Source organism: Mus caroli, chromosome 4, assembly GCF_900094665.2.
Source record: "Mus caroli chromosome 4, CAROLI_EIJ_v1.1, whole genome shotgun sequence".
Taxonomy (NCBI): Eukaryota; Metazoa; Chordata; class Mammalia; order Rodentia; family Muridae; genus Mus; species Mus caroli.
The window spans coordinates 30,656,785-30,673,170 of record NC_034573.1 but is presented as its reverse complement, the minus strand read 5'-3'; the positions used below and the strand labels follow the sequence as shown (position 1 = coordinate 30,673,170).

The 16,386-nt window shown below is 36.5% G+C and overlaps 1 protein-coding gene across 15 annotated transcripts in view; it reads left to right on the top strand.

Annotated features, from left to right (window-relative positions):
- The window catches only part of Lingo2 (leucine rich repeat and Ig domain containing 2), a 1,160,577-nt gene that overhangs the window by 636,403 nt on the left and 507,788 nt on the right, over positions 1 to 16,386 (top strand). For all 15 annotated transcript variants that reach the window (XM_029476375.1, XM_029476378.1, XM_029476377.1 and 12 more), the window contains one exon: positions 13,894 to 13,973. The gene's annotated coding sequence lies outside the window, so the exon portion shown is untranslated. The remainder of the gene's footprint in view (positions 1 to 13,893; positions 13,974 to 16,386) is intronic.

Here is a 16,386-nt window from a genome sequence, read left to right as displayed (position 1 = left end):
GACTGTGCTTTGTACAATAGACCCGACCAGCAGTCTGTGTTTCAGTTGGCTTCGTCTGTTCCTGTGATTTTTGAATATAGAGTGACTAAATGTACCTGTGAGGTTTTGATGCTCAACAGGCGTCTAGCAGAGTGCTTTGTATGTTAACCAACACTAAATGTAAGAGGAAATATAGAAAAATGAGAGAGGAAAGTTTTTTTTTCTTTTTTAAAAAAATGTAGTATTCATAATATTTTCTTTGAATTTTGAAATTGAGTCATTAAGAAAGCTGTTTCCTAAAAATATATTTTAAGATATAATGTGAAATGACAATACATTTGTAGACTACGTACAACTTTGAGCTGACCTTTGCTGGCAGCTTTTGTGTTGTAGGAAGATTTGTTCAGTATTTTTAGGAACAAAAGATATCCTCCAGAGCAGACCGCTGCTGAATTCTGCTAATACAAGGATGCCTTTTCTAGCTCTTCCTCTGTTGCTGACAGTTTACTGACTGACCAGTGTTTCTCTTTCCTTTAACCTCCCCTTGGTGTTTTATGACAGTTCTTATACTGTCAGCATATGTCTCCCTGATGTCACCACCAGTTTGGACCTGAAGACCACACCTTGAAGGTTTCTGATTGAGGAAGACACTGACTACTCCCATTCTCTTAGCAAGAGTTTCTTAACCTTACTGTTGACTAATACCAAATTGTGCCTGAATTCAAAGCATATGTTTAACCTTGTTTAAAAGTCTACTTCTCATATCACTCATAATTGATTTATAATTAATAGAAGATTTATGGTTTTAATATATAAAAGAAGGATATATTCATTTTATTATAGAGCAGCTAAATCCTCCTCTCTTTATACAAACCTGAAGCTTTGTTGTTTTACTTTTTCAGTGCTAGAGATCAAATCCGGTGACTTGGTCATGCTAAGCAAATAATCTACTACTGATCCACAGTCTCCAACCCTTGACTTCATGTCATTGTGGATCTGAAGTTGGCCTGAAGCTCACTATATGGTTGTCACTGGCTTTGGTCTGCTTCTCTTCCTACTTCCATCTCCTTTATAGATCATTGATGTACACAACTATGCCTTGCTGGTAAAGGTGACTTCTAAGAAACTACTCACTGAAGATTGTTTTCTTTAACTTCTATTCTCCAAAGAATGTCAGTTATATAAAATAAATGTCATTTTGATTGTGTAGGCATCTATTGCATGCTATTGGGTTCTCAATGGAAGGGGGATTATGGTACCTGAACATCATAAAGGATACCTAACAGTATGTTGCTGATGGAAACATTAACAGACTCAAAAGTCATTAACTTAGCAGAATATTGACTATATTGATTTAATGACTGGCTTTTATCTACAACAATCTATCTAAAAATATCAGATATCTCTGGGCAGTGGTGTTGCATGCCTTTAATCTCATCACTTGGGAGGCAGAGGCAGGTGAATTTCTGAGTTTGAGGTCAGCCTGCTCTACAGAGTGAGTTCCAGGACAGCCAGGGCTACACAGAGAACCCCTGTTTTGAATATATATATATATATATATATATATATATATATATTAAGAATTTCTTAAGATATCATATATATGTATATATATATGATATCTTAAGAAATTCTTTTAATTGTGTGAGTTCATTTAGTATAATTTTATAATGTAAACAGGACCTATGTGTCAAGTATTTTGCTCAATAAGGAGACAGAAAAATTTATTATCTGAACTGCTTAGATGGACCCAAAGGTAATATGTAATGGACCCAAAATAATACAGAAGGTACTTCTTTCCATATTAGTTAACAATAACTACTTGCTTGAGTTATATTTGTAAAACTCACACTGTAGCATGCAAATCCATTTTTTCATTACTGATGCAGAGCAAAGAAAGCCAACAGGATAGCAAACACTAACATTTTGCCTCTAAGTGCTCAAGGACATAAAATAAATGAGCCATGGCTATTGATTGTCTTTGGCCTACATTATCTGCACAGGAACTATTAAGGAGGCTTTTCCATCTTCCTTTCATGCCTCATTTTCTCATACCATCTAATGAAGAGCTTCACTTAAACTATAATGTGCTACTCTCCCGAAAGTACATTTTTATGGCACTAAAAAGCAATACTTGCGTATCAAGAATGGTTTTCTCTGCTGTGTTTATTGGCTTGTCCCACTGTATGAAATTATAAGCCATTTCGAGAGCTGTGTGCTATTATCAGCTCTTTTAATTAATTTCTGACTTTAAAGTTTATTTTCTCAACCAAGCATACTGCATAACAAATAACACTTCTCTGTTCAGAAAAATTTGCTATGAGGGCCCAGGTGACAAATGTGTGTGTGTGTGTTCATTATATGTGTGTGTGTGTTCATTATATGTGTGTGTGTGTTCATTTTGAGATGTATTTAGTTTAGGTTTCCTCCCATCTATTTGTGACTGAATGTTGGGTGGAGAACCAGAAACGTCTATCATCAGTACTTACATTGGAAAGAACCATGTATAGTACTGACTTGATAAGACAAAAATTACTGTACGTACTTGGAAGAGAGAAGAGATGCAGATAATCTGGTGTGTAAGGGACAGTGAGTAGCACTGTCTTGGAGCATGGAATGGCAGGAACGGGAAGGATCGGCCTGTAGAGATCAGACTGTCATCATGCAGACCTGAAATGTCCTGGGGAAAGAGGAGAGGCCGTAGGAGAAGTTATTTCTCCCCTCTCCCAACTCATCTCCATTCTCTTTCCTCTTCCTTTCCCTCCACTTCCATTTCTTTCCTCTTATCCATTCTCATTCTCCCCCCCCCCAACACCCACCTTCTCTCCTCTCTTCTCTATTTCTCTCATTTTGAAATGTGAGAACTAAAATTTGGAGTTAGTATCAACTCATTTTTTCCTATTATGCTGTTTTCTCTTCCACCTAATTTCTTGTTCCCTCCCTTTCTCTATTCCCTTTCCTTCCTCTCTCTTTTTCCTTCCTCTCTCCTCTTTCCTTCCTCTCTCCCCTTTCCTTTCTTTCTCCCATTTCCTTCCTCTCCCCTTTCCTTCCTCTCTCTCCTTTCCTTCCATTTTTTCTTTCTCTTCCTTCCCCCTCCCTTCCCTTTCTTTTGTCCCCATTTGGTCCCATCTTCAAAGCTTCCTTCTCACCCTCTCCTTTTCTTTTTAAATTTTAACACTTAATTCAGAAAATTGTCACACACTAATTTTATACCACCACATTGACTCTTAAAGTTGATTAGCTTTTTAAATTTATTGACGAGGTATTTTTCTTTTATAAAATTTCACTCAGACATGAAAATGTTGTGAATCATAAAGCATTGGGTTTATTATGAATTTTCAAATAATAGCAACTGGTATACCGCCACTAAGGACACAGACCAGCGCAGGATGGTGTCACAGAAATCTAGGAGTCATAAATAAGTGTGGCAGTTTTCAGCTAAAAGAGTATTACCTACATATATCTGTATGGATATATGAATGAGTGTGAGTTTCTGAAGTAGCATACTGAAACCTGGACCCTCCACCCCCCATCTATGTCTGCCTCTCTCTGCCCCCTGTCCTGAAATTGAGTCTCTTTCTTTTAAAGGTGAAATTTAACCAATCATGTTCTCATCACAGTGGTCACCTTTTCTTTTATGAATTCATTCACTACTTAAGCTTAGGTAATCTCCCCCTCACACACCCACACCCACTTGTTATGCCTCCTTTCACCGACTCTCTTCTTTAATACTTAGGTGAGATTTATGGGATGCTCTGTGCTCTGTTCAAGCACTGTGCCTTGCCTATTCACAACTTCTTTACCCTGGTACACTCTGGTGGGAGTAATCTTTAGTTATACTTCGTTCTTTTTTGAGTGACAGGGTTTTACTATGTCACCCTGGCCACACTGGGACTCACTATGTAACGCAGGCTGTTCTCAGGTTCTTAAAGCCCTGCTCCCTAAGCCATGGGACTTTAGCCCTGTGCCAACAGACCTGAGTGACTTACACTTTTGATCAGTTTGTTTATTTGTTTATTCTTCTCCTATACAATACATCCCAACCTCGATTTCTGGTCCCCCACTTCTCCCACTTACTCCCTACTTCCCCAGATCTTCTCCTCCTCCATTTCCATTCAGAAAACTGCTGGCCTCCCAGAAGGATCAACCAAACAAAGCATAACAAGTTACAACAAGAGTAGGCAGAAACCTTCACATCAAGACTGTACAAGGCAACCTGGTAGGAGGAAAAGGATCTCAAAAGAAGGAAAAAAATTCAAAAGCAGCCTGCCTTCTACACTCCCATTATTAGGAGTCTCACGAGAACACTAAGTTACATAATCATAACATATATGCTATATTGAGGACATAGCATACACTCATGCTGATTCCATGATTTTGCCAACGTTTGAAATTACTTAGAATCAGTGCCTATATCCAGACAGAATAAAACAGTATGCATCACCTTCCAGATGCCTTGCTAACCCTAAGTTAAGATAAATTGTTTCTTACCACTAATAATTTGAATATGATGTATCACATATATTTCCATATGGACTATAGTGATAACAAACTTGCCTAAAATGTTTTATAGATTCTTTACATTTATCTATATTTTCTTTGCATTTTGCTAGACTATAGTTTGTTTTGTTTTGAACAAGTTCCTTTTCAGAAGAAAAGGAACTTCAGTTCCCAGGTAGAAAGTCATAAAATACCTTTGTACATCTATTTTCTGGGTTCAGAGTTTTTGAAGACATTACACTTTTATCTTCAGTCTTCCCCTGAAACTTCTAAAATATCTCAGGCTAATCCAATTTTCATTCCTTTGAATTCAGCATGTTTTTTTCTTTCTTATAGCTCTGTATAATTTGATTTCTGAAATATGACCACAATTTCAATTTCTTATTCTTTCTGCTCTGTACTAAGCAGTCTTTACATTTGCTGTCATCTTATTGTTCTGATTTTGGATTTTTTTCTTTTTATTTGAGAACCATTTCCTTTATCATTTCTACTATGTTAGAAAATATATTAGATAGAAGTTGCAACAGTAAACTCTACTTTTCTTGTATTAAAGCTTTTCTATTGTTTGTCTTTACTTCTTTTCTTTATTGTCTTTGTTCTTCCTTCCTTTCTTCATTCTCTCTTCTCCTTAGGCTTGTAGTATATTCTGAGAAAATTTCTTTGTTGTAAGATTCCTACTTCAGCCAAATATATGTAATAATTAGTTTAATCATCTACTAATATATATTTTAAAAATATAGCACCATATGAATTCACAATTCTAGTATTGGAACAGGTTTGGATATGTATTATTTTTAGTTAAATTATAGTCAATTCTATAACAAACTAATTTTTATTATAACTAGATAAATTTTTATTATAACTAGATAAATATCTAGAACGTTCTTGTGAAAATGGATAGGATTTGGTATTATATCTACTAAAAAAGTTTCTAATCACTCACTGCCCTATTTTTCTGATTGTTGACATCGTCATTAGATGCAAAAAGTCTGCCTTTATTTGTCCTTTGTACCACAACTATTTTCTTAAACACTTTGCTTGTGAGTATAGCCTTTAATTGATGAATCATCTTTCCAGTCTTGTAACATGGTTTCTTAAACTGTGCATCATGTTCTGGTATTCAGTCACATAGTTGAATGTGAGTCTGAAAAAAAAAGGCACTAATGAAAGGCTTCTCTAGTGATTTATATTGATTGCCAACTGGACAGAATCTAGAATTAACTGGAGACAAGTCTCTGGGCATGTCTGAAAGCGGGCTTCTGAATTAAGTTAAGTTGGTGGTCTTCCCCTAAGTGTAGGTGCTGTCATCCCATTAACCTCCATCTTGGGCTGTATAATAAAGGGGGAACTGTGTCATGTCTTTCTTACAATGATAGAATGTACTAAAAATGCTGTGAACAAAAGTAAATATGTCTTTCTTTAAGTTGGTTAGGTCAGATAGTTATTTTGTCATACAATCAAGGAAAGTAACTTATAAATTTCAATCACATGATAAGCAAAAGTGAATTCAGAATCAAACATGGTAAAGCACCCAAAATGTTTCTGGTGGCACTGGCTATAGTTATAGTGCAAAACTTTACTAAGATCTTTGCTCTAAATAAGCAACATGTACCCTTGGCATTGAGTAGCATCATAGGTGCAGAGTGGCACCCTAGGCACAGAGTGGCATCTTAGGTGCTGGAAAAACCTCAGGTCTCACTTCTGACTATTGTTGGTTTTGAATTCTAGAGCTTTGGCTATGTAAACAAATTTTTAAATTTTTTTATGCTTTTATACACATATAATTATTTAACATGTAGATCTCACTCCTGACTATTGTTCATTTTGAATTCTAGAGCTTGGCTAGGAATACAAGATTTATAAATGTTTTATGCTTTTATACAAATATAACTGTTTAGTATATAGAAAACAAGTCATTTATATGTTGAAGGCCCAGAAAAACCTACATAGTAAGACCCTGCTGCTGGAAACACCACATGTTTTCTGCAGACACAGAGAAATCAAGCTGATACTGGGATAGAAGCTGTCTTCCTGCTGATGTAACTCTTAGTGATGGAAGGTGCCATGCCAACTGCAGTGGGAGGACTGCTATCCACAATGTTACTCAGGTTGGGCCCTGAAACCTATACTACCAACCACTAGGAAAGACCTGGATGCTGATGCAGTGGCACCAAGTCTTTGGAAACAGATTTCAGATCTTCTTTTCAGAAGGGAATCTGTGTGGTACTCTAACCCTGAGGTAGAGCACATACCTGGTAGTTGGCTTAGTGTCTGAGAGATCTCGGGGGTCCAGGTCAGTTGAGACTGCTAGTGTTCCCGTGAGGTCACTCTCCTCCTCAGCTTCTTCAGCTTTTCCCCAATTCAACCACAGGGATCATTGGCTTCTGTCCATTGGTTGAGTTCTATAACTGCATCTGACTCTCCCAGGTGCTTATTGGGCCTCTCAGAAGGCATCCATGCTAGGTTCCTGACTGTAAGCCCAGTATCAATAACAGACCCCAGGGCCTACCCTTGAGCATGGCTAGGGAGATTATAGTCACTAGTGGAGAAGTTACTGATACAGTTGGCTATCTGTGCAAGGTGTTTTCATCAAACTGCTGCCTAAATAGTGGTGTTTCTATTTGTAGATTAGTTTTACAGTCAACATTGGTCAGAGAAGCCCTTTTGTGTAGCACACAGTGGGAAGTGTAGAGAATTTTAACTAGACTAAGTGGTGATATGGCTGAATGTTCAACAATAAATCAGATATCTATTTTACCTCTTCTGAAGTCCAAGGGATGACATAGATGACAGTATGAAGAGCACACAAAAGCCTGTTGTTGAGTGTGAGAGAAAACTTTGGAATATCCCTCTGCACTCTCAATACCACAGTCCTACCTACCCAATATTAGACCTGTCAATATTCTTTCATGGTGGTGGGAGAATGTTATGAGACTCCACACCTGGATATATAGATCTATATGATGGAAGAAGAGAACATTAGACCTACTTTGCTCCCTAAGTATTTATAGACACTTAATGGGCACATGGTGAAAGGGAAGCTTTTTTTGTTGGGGAGAGGGTTGATGTAGCCACTGGTAAGACATTGCATATGCCAGCAAGGTTTTGCTGACAGGACCCTGATATAGCTATCTCTTGTGAGGCTATGTCAGTGCCTGGAAAATACCAAAGTGGATGCTCATAGTCATCTATTAGATGGTACACAGGGTCCCTAATGCAGGAGCTAGAGAAAGTACCCAAGGAGCTAAAAGGGTCTGCAACCCTATAGGAGGATCAACAATATGAACTAACCAGTACCCCCCCAGAACTGTGTATCTAGCAGAGAATGGCCTAGTCTGCCATCAAAGGAAGGAGAGGCCCTTGGTCTTGCGAAGATCATATGCCCCAGTACAAGGGAATGCTAGGGCCAGGAATCAGGAGTGGGTAGGTTGGGGAGCAGGGAAGGGGAGTGTATATGGGACTTTCAGGATAGCATTTGAAATGTAAGTGAAGAAAATATCTAATTAAAAAAAGACATGCATATTCCTAAAAATAAGGGCCTTGTAAGCAACTATAATGTAGCTCACTGTGGAAGACTTGAAAGAAGGAAATAGAGGGAGAAAGCAAAAATAAAAAAGGAAAGAAAAATGAGAAAGGTATGGGAAAGGCACTGTAGATGGCGGAATGCTTAAGGGCTTTTCTAACAGAACAGAGTTCCCAAGTATCCACATCAGGAAGTTCACAAATGCCTTTAACTCCAGCTCCTGGGAATCTGATACCCTGCCCTCCATGGACCACTAGGCTTTATGTGTGCATATGTCTCCACTCATACATATCATTAAAAATAATAATGTAAATTTGAAGCAAAGATGTAAAAGGAGAAGAGGGATTTGGTAGAAAGAAGAAGGGGATCAATATGAGAAGGAGATGAAAGAAACAGTAATGGTGATAAGAAAAGAGGTGTATGTGGGCAAAAAAATATTGTAATAATGAAACATGTGATAGCCAGATGTTATTCATAACAAAAAAAACGACAATCTAAACCAAGTGACTATGGAAAGAAATAGGAGAGATTTGTGTCTTCCATAATATCTTTGAATATGTCAATCACCCACAGACTTTGAATTATGTTAAGTCCCGATAATCAGAGTGCCTTTGTTTTTTGCTTATCTTTACCTAGAGAAGGACAATTAGTATTTATTTACAGCTGTAGAGTGGACAGGCTATTTTTAAGGTGATTTTTCCATGTTAAAAAAATCCATTCATACATACTTTTCTCTTTAAAGAACTCTGTTTTGTTTGTTTGTCACAATTGACATTTCACTGTTTTTTTTGTTTTTTTCTTGTAGAACAGATGGACTGTGATTCTGAGCATACTATACAGGTCTATTATTTATATGTTGGTTTGAATTCCAGAGCCATGACAGTGAGGTGATCTTTTTAGTTGAAGCCATTTCAAGTATCTTCACTACAGAGGAATAATTAACAACTATCAATATTTCAAGACTAAGAAGCTTGAGAGAGTCCCAAAAAGTGATTTTGAAAGCTTACTTCTAAAGTAAATGGCAAACTCGAGTTAAATATATGACTACAAAGTGGTGTCCATGATAAACCGAAGTTTCATAATGCAGCTCCAGGTTTTTAAGAACTGTATTATCTTTATCAAAATGTCAGGGGAAATCTGTATAATATCAAATGTTGCAGTATCTTTTTATACTTAAAAAAAAACCACAACTGTCTTCTAGAAGAGCATCTAGCTCTCAAATATGTTTCAATCACCAAGTATTTGGTGAGCACAGTTGGGGTAGTACACAGACTAACACTAGACATTTAGATTAGTGGTAATCTCCCAGTAATTGGGCATCCTAGTAAATAAATATCATAGTTTGAATTCCATTTATTAGAAGCTAGATAGGGATAAGTTTACTTGTAATGTTTTCATTCTATATGTTTAAATTTGAGCAACTCTAAAAGGTGGGAAATTAGAAAGAGCCACCTAGATAAATATCTTAAAGGGAAGTGGCTAGTAGAAGATTAAATAAAAGGAAAGCGATTTAAAAATGAATATTGGGGGTGGAGAGGTTCAGGCAGGGAAGTGTGGGTGCACTGAGTAGAAGACTAGGAGGGAAGGAGAGGCTAACTAAAGGAAAGCATTTACATAAAAAGCCTCGTAGAAACCTACTACTATGTGCCTTTTCTATATCAAATATTATTTCCACCCCCCCCAGAGGCTTGGTCCTTTTTAAATTTAACAGCTAGAGTAATAAGTGATAGAAATATCTGTGAGTTATAATCAACATGCTGTTGCTAATTTATCTCTGCCTCTCCTACACTACCACCAACATCAATCTTAGACTTCAACTTATGATCCATTAACATGCTAGTCATTTTTTCACTTAGTTCTTTCACTGCCTACTTTTGTGAAGTTGAAACCATTTTAACTAAAGGCTTCATTATTCTTCACAAACCAGAACAATTTTCCATTTGTCTTAGGATGTTCTGTTTATGCTAGAGTGTTTTTTTAACTTGAAAATGTCTTTACTTCTTAATAAATCCAAATTTTTAGAAATAAATATGCTTCCCCTTTAATCTTCCCCCTTTTTTATTAGGTATTTATTTCATTTACATTTCTAATGCTATCCCAAAAGTCCCTGACACCCTCCCACACCCAATCCCCCACCCACCCACTCCCACTTCTTGGCCCTGGCATTCCCCTATACTGAGGCATATAACATTTGCATGACCAATGGGCTTCTCTTTCCAGTGATGGCCGACTAGGCCAGCTTCTGATACATATGCAGCTAGAGTCAAGAGCTCCGGGGTACTGGTTAGTTCATACTGTTGTTCCATCTATAGGGTTGCAGATCCCTTTAGCTCCTTGGGTACTTTCTCTAGCTCCTCCATTGGGGGCTCGGTGATCCATCCAATAACTGACTGTGAGCATACACTTCTGTGTTTGTTAGGCCTCGGCATAGTCTCACAAGAGACAGCTATATCTGGATCCTTTCAGCAAAATCTTGCTAGTGTATGCAATGGTGTCAGCGGTTGGAAGCTGATTATGGGATGGATCCCTGGATATGGCAGTCTCTAGATGGTCCATCCTTTCGTCTGAGCTCGAAACTTTGTCTCTGTAACTCCTTCCATGGGTGTTTTGTTCCCAATTCTAAGAAGGGGCCAAGTGTCCACACTTTGGTCTTCGTTCTTCTTGAGTGTTTTTTAAAAATGTAATCCTGTGCATATTTTCAAACGGCATATGGATAAATTGAAGTTTATCCAGAAGAAGGTGACCAGAATAGTGAGATTTCTACAAATTCATTATATAAGGAATGTAGCTATCATTTTGTCTTCAAGATGTGGTGCAATTAAAGCTAAATGATGCTATATATCCTGGCGAAGACATGACAGCTTTCTTCAGTGATTTGGAGAACTGCCATGTATATACTGGGTAGTTATAGAGAACAATTCTTGGACCAAGGTGTGACAATTTGTCTGACAGTCAGAGCTGTTATTCAGTAAACCATCTTGTCAACAAAATCCTCATAGTGAATATGGGCTAGAGAGATAATGTATATCATTTATGACTTGAAGGTGGTGTGATTATCTCTGTCACTAAACAATTCTCCAACAGAGAGCAATCAAAGTTCAATGAGCAATTCTTACTTGGCACATTTGGATGAAGACTATTTTAGGAAAGACTATGCTACTAGAATACACTACTTTGTGCCAACACAACTGGTTAAATTCCCAGGCTATAGATAAAACTGAGCCTATTGCCTTGAGATGGCTTTGCTTCCTCCCTATCTCCCTTACTAGATTTTATAGCTTTTCTATAGCAGTGGAAAAGTTCACTAGGAAGCTTGTTTGCATTGAACTATGTGGAAAAAAATAGGATGTATTTAAAATAACCCTTTATCCTACATTCCTTTTCAGGTTAACAGTGTATATTCGGGGCAGCTTACACAATACAAGCATAATTTAATGAGCTACAGCTATGAAAGTGCTAGAAAATGAATCAAAGTAAACTTATGCCAGAGATTTTTTAGAATAAAAATAAATCCATGCTTTGGTGTATTTGAAATAATGTCAACCACAAAGCAACATATATAATATAAATATTCTTTCAATTCTCCCTTTGATTAGGGTAGAAAATACACATTACATTGGGGTTTTTTTGTGTCATGAATCTGCCTCAAGTTACAGTTTGATCTTTTATCTTGTTCCTGCTTTTACTAACGCAGCAGACAAAGCTCATAGTTAGGCTTAACACAGATTTCATTGAACACACTAGTTCCATGATGCAGCTCATTTTATTAGACTCCACACTCGATACAAAGCATCAATTGCAGAGGGTCACACTGCGTCTTTCTAGCTGTCACACCAATATCTTCCTAAGTGCCAGCTGCCAATGTCTCAGGCTTTTTATTTATACTAGACCTCATTTAGTTTGATACGAGCTATTTTCAAAGTGCCTGCAGTACACAAAAATGCACTTTATCACTAGGCAGTCCATTGATGTAGAGACAGGACTACCAGAAAGATTTTTCTTGGCCATAGAGATCTAGAATAATGGTGATGATACCTATGAGGAAAAGCAATCTTAATTCTCAAAAAAAAAAAAACCCATAAAAATGATAGCAAAATTGGGGATGGAAGACAGTTGAATACACTGAGCTTAGGATTTGTTAGAAAACAGAGTTCAGTTCCTTCCCTAGTTCTTTTACTCCACAGTTCTGTAACAGTTTCTGTAATAGGCTAACCAGAGTTAAGGAACTTATCTGATACAATTGGTGGAGGAACTCATGTATGAAAAAGAGGTGGTGCTGCTGTTGATGAAGGTGAATTTCTTAGTAAACTGCAGTAGATCCAGAGGCAGGAGCTTCAATGTGTCAGAAATAAACCCAACAATGTCCTTCCTTCAGGAAAGTCTAGCAGCTGTCTATCAAATTGTACTTTACTGAAGGTCATTGAAAGCCTGAAAGGAAAGGTTGATACTTAAAAAAATAAATAAAGTTATGTTTTTAAAAAAGGATAGGAATCAAGGAAACATTTGAAAAAGAAGTTAGGTATAAAAGAAGCTGAACTCTAGGAAATCAGAAACATGTCAGTTACTTCTGTAAGATACTATCCCAGGGTCATGAAGGTTCATAGATGTTTGCTCATAGTAAAGGTTCCCCATTTATATTTGGAACACACACACACCTATATGTAGATTATATTTTTACATTTGTTCTAAAGATTTCTCAACTTTTTGTACTTCCATATCCACCATGAATTCCCTGAATGTTTTTCACATCTGGTCTTAGAAAGAATAAACTATTCAGAACAATAGATTTCCAATCTCAACCAAAGCTAAGATGCTGTGCATATGGTCCACTTAGTTGTATCCTTTCAAAGAAAAAGCTTCAAATAACATTTAAATTTGCAGCAAAAGAAATGAAATGATATGATGGGTCTCTGGAGTAACAAAAACAAGACGGATCACATTAGCCTTTTGGTTAGAATTCATCTTTTCTGTGCTGTTAAAATTTCTTGATTAGGCTGGGCATGTTGGCTCATGCCTTTAATCCCAGCACTCGGGAGGCAGAGGCAGGTGGATTTCTGAGTTTGAGGCCAGCCTGGTATACAGAGTGAGTTCCAGGACAGCCAGGGCTACACAGAGAAACCCTGTCTCAAAAAAAAAAAAAAATCTTGATTAGATATTGAATCCAAGTGAAGCCAATTTTAACATACAATGATGATCATTGAAAATGTTTGTAGATATTTACTAAACTCATATGTAATTATATTACATATTCTATTAAGGTAGACAATAGCAATTAATTGATAAATGAAATCCTGCTTATGAAGTAATCCTTAAATTTTGCCCCAAGTCTAATTATATAAATACATATGAATAGCATGCATGATTCAATTCAATTCAAAGCACATGCTTTGGAAATGGTGCAATGGTATGCATGGAAAACACTGGTGATGATGCTATGACACACTGAGAAACCTTCGCTGGGCCATTAATCTCAGCACTAAGAAGGCAGAGATGGGCTGAGTTCTGAGCTTTAGGCCACCATGATCTTCCTATCTTCTAGGGGAGCCAGGGCTAAATAGTAAGACCCTATTTACAAAAAGCATGCATTTAATTTTAAAAAAATAGATGTATATGCATGGTATCTCACATTGGTCTTGCATTTGAGTTGTGTATGTCTTATTCTTCTAAATAATAAAAAGTATTATTATATACCTTGGTCATAGAGATAAGTATAAATCCATGTTCTGGATACATATGGCAACCTATTGCCTTCAAAATGGTAAATATCAAAGGCACGAAATGAATCACTCACTCTTTTTGTTTTAAACGTTTATAAAAAAGAAAAATTAAGTGATTTTCAACTGTTGAAGCATCATGGTATTTATTTTCTCCCTCTCCCCCTTTTTCTGCAGCATAGTGAAATAATCATAAAAAGAGGTTCTAAGATCAAGAGTGCAGGTGGCCACCAGCATGAGGAGCCCAGTTCATGTTGGTAAGTGGACAAAGGCAATGCTGTGCTTTCTTTTCTAAATGTCATGGCTTCTGTTGGTACTGTATTTTTGTTTGTTTGCTTGTTCGTTTTTAATCCAAACAGTCTCATGATATATTTTATTTTAGAAATGACAAATGCTTTTAAAATGCAGTCTGTAACTTTCCTGTGATTTGGAAGACATCTATCTCACTGAAATTGTGTTCCCTTTGATTCGCCTCCCACCAAAGTTCCTCCTTCCTCATGCCCCCACCCCTTTCTAAACTACTGTACATTTTAATTATTCTAGTTCAATCTTTATACATTCTGCATATGACCAGGCTCATATTACTATTTTGTTTTCTGTCCCATGATAAATACAGTTCTGTTTTCCCAAGGAAAAAAGGCCAAGTTTTTATATGGGAAAAGTAAAAACAAAACAAAACTGTTAGAAATTGATAGGGATTTAAAGTGGCAAAGTGATTATATGAAAATATTTCCATTTATTGACATTTTGTTTCCTCGTTTTATAGAAGAGGTTATGCTTACCTGGTTATATTTCTTAAACATCAGTGAAAAAACGTACATACCAATATTGTTGCAGTTTTCTTTGCAGATGACAAGAATTTGAAGACAGTAGGTTAGCTCATACTTAATATTTTTTTCACATGCCACATCATACATACAAGATACTTTCCCATACTGCCTTGTTTAACCCTCACTATAAATTGGTGTAATGATGCTTGCAATAGCAAACTAAGAAACTGTCAACTTGTCAATGGATTGTCTAGAACCCCAGTATTCTCGGTAAGCATTCTGAGTCATTTTTTGGTGGTATCAGTTTCTACTCTTCCACTGATTTATAAAACCAACACTTTGGTGTAGTTAAGATTCATTAAGCTTTTAGCTGAGATGCCAAACTACTTTCCAAAGGATACTTGTTTAGAATATGATGCTTGTGTATTTACATGCAGTCCTATAACTTACAAATGGCTTATAAATATGTAAATTCATCTACCACTCACACACTGATAAGAAAACAGGGTAGAGTCCATCCTTTCAGTTTTTAGAGATAGAGAGGCTTTTTTTATTTTATTATTATTTTTTTAAATTTTTTTAGAGAGGCTTTTATACTGAGAGTTTATCTAGCTCTCTGGATATCTTATTGCTCTGAGCTTTTTAGGCTTTCTGTAGTCCAGGGTCTGTTAGTGTGTGTAATCTACTGCAGACTGGGTGTTTTTATAAGACAACTAAAAAGTTTTTGCAGGAGATGTGAGATGATTTGAAAGCAGGAAGTACAACATCTACTTTTAATTATCATTGTAGCTATTCAACGAATACATAATAACTGCATTACATTTTAATAAATACTTTAACTCTCAAAATGAACATTTCTCACAGTGCAGACAGGAACCTGCAAACAGACAACACCCTGTGTATCATAGAGTAAAGCAGTCATCCCTGAGAGGAACACCAGTCAAATCTGACTCTGAGCTATACCTTTGAGCTTCTAGCTCATGTCTGCTCCTGTTATACTAGACAAACCTCAGCACACAGCAAGAACTCTGGTTTTTGATCTATGGATGAAGAAATAAGATTGAATTCCAAGCTTTTGAAATGAAGCTGGTGTAAAGAAAGTGACAGGAACATGAGTCCTGGAAAGAGAGGCTTCAACCTTTTGACAGGAAGCCAAAAGGCTGTTAGACTTCATAGGAATTATTTCTAAATTTCTATATACAACATCAAGCTTTCTAAATTTTGAGATATATTGTTGGATGGCTCAAGGAGCTTTGATTTCTTTTTTTACCCTTTCATACTTTTATGTCTAAATAAAATTTAGGTTGTATTTAGAAGACTGGACCTTGTCAGTTCTCAAACATTGCAGACTTGGGTATCACTTTAAGAGGTACAAATAGTCCCTGGACTGCTCTGAAATAAAAAAGGAACCATATTGACCCACTACACTGAAGAGGTCTGAAAATGAATGTCACTTGTTCATTTAAAAAACTAACAAGGAAAATTGAGCCTGTTTGTATATACAGTAAAACCCACGAAGCAGAAGTAAGAATTGGCTTTGCTAGAGGAGTTTTGTGTCTTTCTCAGTTCTGCTGAAATGGATCCAAGTATTTGCATGTACTATTTTATTAATAACTATTGTAGTACTGTGTCAAAGTATTATTGAACATATGTTCATAAATAGCTTTGGTTATAAGTAAATATTGGAAAATTTGGCTTTTCCTCTAAAAGATGTTGATTTAATGGTTTCTGTCATTGTTTAATATTTTGGGAAGTTACTTTTTTGTTTTGTTTGTTTTGTGGCTTTGTTTTTAATTCCCAACACTTTGATATACTTTTTTTTAATTTTTAATATTATTTATTACATATTTTCCTCAATTACATTTCCAATGCTATCCCAAAAGTCCCCCATAGCGCCCCC